A 3,669-nucleotide genomic window follows, 5' to 3' on the forward strand; every position below is an offset into this window, starting at 1 on the left:
CTGGATGAGTTGAGGACGAAGAACGAGTCTCGGTCGCGTTGGGCGGCCGGCGTAGCTTTGAGTCTGGCATCATGATGTGGTAAACGGGCGAGGCGTTCGATCGGACAGCGAAAGTTGTTGTTGTCGTTGTTTCTCTTCTGGTGGACACACCCACTAGGGGGATTGGCCAAGAAACGGGGATGGAGACGCGCGCGCTACTGCCGAGACCGCTTGCTATGACACAGCGTCATCATTTCAAGAATAGTACCAATGATAATGGTGCTGATTTCTATTTCTTCTACACAGGAAGGTGCATATGACCATGACTGGGTTGGTGGCCATCTTCTGTGTATAATGGCTCGTTAAAATTACAATTGCTTCCGTTTAAGTGCACCGTTGTGTCGACAAAGAAAAGTTGAAGTGTCTAATCGCTCGTTCGTTCCAAAAATGGAGAGGCGGGTGGGTGGAAATAGTAAGGGTTCGTGCCATGAGAAAATGCGCGCATTCGCTGCGGCGCTCCCGGCGCTAAAAACAAGCCCGCTCTCTACAAACTTCGGCTTCACTCTACACTCTACGCGTTCACTGCGCGTTCACGCTGGCGGCTCTGATTAGTGGCTGTGGCCTATGGGGCCATTGTAAGTACGGTTGTTGTTGCTACGGGAGGCGCGTCGAGAGAGAGAGAGAGAGAGAGAGAGAGAGAGAGAGAGAGAGAGAGAGAGAGAGAGAGAGAGAGAGAGAGAGAGAGAGAGAGAGAGAGGGAGGGAGGGAGGGAGGGAGGGAGGGAGGGAGGGAGGGAGGGTCGTTGGTTACTGCTATTGCGAATGCAGCACGATGCCTATATTCTGCCGCGTCCACATATCTTGTTTACACTTTGGTGGGAAATCGTTGCTCCAGAGCCTTCGCCCTCTGCTCTCTACGTTTGGCGTGGTATACAGGATGCATATTTCTGGTGATCGGTTTGACAGTCATATTTTTGTATATTTCAGGGCGTAGGGGGAACCTGTCTTCCGTATTATTGATCTGGTTGATTTTAAGTTGTTTGAGAATGTGGTTTCCAGTTGGGGTTTTAGATAAACGAGCTATTTGGTTCGATATGTGAGCTTCTATAAGCTCTTCGGCCGTATTGTGCGCCCCTAAGTTCTCGAATCTGGCAGTGGAAGTGCTTAGAGGGAGCTGAAGCGCCGATTTGTATGCCTTCCTAATTAGTTTATTGACTTTTTGCAAGAGGCTCATCGAAGGACGCACGATCGGCCTCAGTGGCTTCCCGCTGCTGGAGAGCCCATTCTCGCTACAATCATACATATACAATAATTTCGTTACTACAGAACAACACATAACACTCTCGTCGCTGGTTGTCCTCCACGGATTGGAAGGGGTAATGATTTTTTATGTCGCGCTGGTGTTTTTTTCTATTAAACATGCGCCGAATTTGTTATCCAGGAGTTCAGAGCGAACGAACAGCTGTTGACAAATCTAAATGAACTGTGCGCCCTGTTGATGCCGATAATGTATCGCCGAGACGGAACAAGTTGGTTGTCTTTAAAGACGAGGAATACAAACGTCCCATTATTCGGTTGAAGCAGTACACACCGGACGAAACAGGGAGAAAAAGGCATAGACACACGTATACGCGTACGCAGACACAGCACCGCGTTCCAAAAGCGGTTTGAGTGCAAAACTAATATACATACACACCACTGCACTAATCGGGTCTTTCGGTGCCCCACTAAGGTAGTCACACCATTAATAAAAATCCAGATCACATTGGCCATGCAGTCCAAGGTACGTACAGACAAATATTTTGTTCGAGACGGCTATGTTTGGTCTGATAGGATAAACATCTTTCTAGTCTATCTCCTTTGCCGTGACTCAAAAGCCACGTACTCTAGGTGCACAGATTTCGACGCAAGGTACACAACGTTTTGCCTCTGGGAATCTTCCTACAACTCTGGGATCTATTGTTTTTGATATATGCAGTGATGCATGGAACACGGCATACAAGTAAGTATACGGACCTCAAGCCTGCCGAGGTTGTGGGGTTGGTGAGCAGCTTGCAGAAGAGTTGCCTTCGTTCCGACGACGACGAGTCAAATGAAAATTTGTTCAATGCAAGGCGAGTAGGCAACGGGGAGGATACAAGTAGCAGCACACTGGCGTGCTTACAAAACGTTCTCAGTGCAGCCCGAATGCGTGATGCTCTCGCCAAAGAAAGAGAGCTGGTTTAAAGTCTCCGATGAAACGGTCAAAACAAGCGCCGACAGGTTCGAAGCAGAAGAGTCAAACACACACAAGAAAAATATTACAGCCAGCTTCACGCTTGTGAAATGGATCCTTCGATGAGTACGTCGGCCCTAGCCCAACTGCACGGTTAATTAAATTGTTTTTATAGCCAAACCCGTGTTGCTTCCTTTCCCCTCAACTTCGCGTGACTGACCTAGTCGGTAGGGTGACGCTATCCCCACAGAACAGGGAGGATTCTATCCCCACAGCCATCCCCCTACCTGGGGCGCCACACATTCGTGGCCAAGCTCGCATGCACGCGGCGAGTCACGTGGTCAGGCGCAAACCAGCTGCGGAGAGCGCGTGCGTCAAGCCGGCAGTGGTGGCGCGGCGGCCGTCGGCGGAGCTCAGCCCGGCGAGCCACGTGATGCGTTGCCAAGGATACGGCGCGGCTGCGGTCAAATGAAGGTCAAATTTACCGCGGCGGCGAAACCGCTCGGCGAGAGAGAGAGAGAGAGATTGATTTTTGATTTGATTTGATTGTAGGGTTTAACGCGCCGACGCAACGCAGGCGATGAGGCGCGCCGTAGTGGAGGGCTCCGGATTAATTTTGACCACCTGGGGATCTTTAACGTGCGCCGAAATCTCGTACACACGGGCGTTTTTGCTTTTCGCCTCCATCAGAAAAGCGGCCGCCGCGGCCGGGAATCGAACCCGAGAGAGAGAGAGAGAGCAAACTTTATTTAGTGGCCCGATAGTGTTCAGAGGGTCAGCGGTTGAGCCCAGCTTGGACCCGACGGTGGCCCCCTGTGGCCGGGCCGTTCATGGAGGTGGTTGCTGTGGCGGATCTCGCTGAAGCACTGGAGGTCCCGCACGGATCGCTAGAGCGACAAGCGCCTTCTGGATGTCCTTATTGGGGCAGAGCAGCGCGGCCTCCCAGTCTGATTCGTTGTGAATAAAATTGTCGGTCTGCATAGTGGGGCACTGCCATAACTTGTGTTGCATGTTGGCCCAGACTCCGCAGGATGGACAGAACGGGCTGCATAAGCTAGGTTGTATTCTGCTGTACAGTGCTGGGGAAGGAAGAGTGTTCGTCTGGATTTGACGTAGTGTGGTCGCTTCGTATCGATTGGTAAGGCTTTGCTTTAAAACACGCTCGCACCCGCCGCGGTAGCTTAGTTGGTGAGCCGTTGCTTTGCTGGGCAAGAGGTCGCGGATTCAATTCCCGGCCACGGCGGCCGCTTTTCTGATGGAGGTGAAAAGCAAAAACGCCCGTGTGTACGAGATTTCGGCGCACGTTAACGATGCCCAGGATGTCGAAATTGATCCGGAGCCCTCCACTACGGTGCGCCTCATCGCCTGCGTTGCGTGGGCGCGTTAAACCCTACAACCAATCAATCAAAACACGATCCCTGTGTCCGAGACGCAATGAGTCACACCGCGAACAACCGCCGCGGCAAGCCAGTGCAT

This window comes from Haemaphysalis longicornis, unplaced genomic scaffold (assembly GCF_048455015.1).
Source record: "Haemaphysalis longicornis isolate Haplotype H1 unplaced genomic scaffold, Haemaphysalis longicornis Haplotype H1 scaffold_12, whole genome shotgun sequence".
Taxonomy (NCBI): Eukaryota; Metazoa; Arthropoda; class Arachnida; order Ixodida; family Ixodidae; genus Haemaphysalis; species Haemaphysalis longicornis.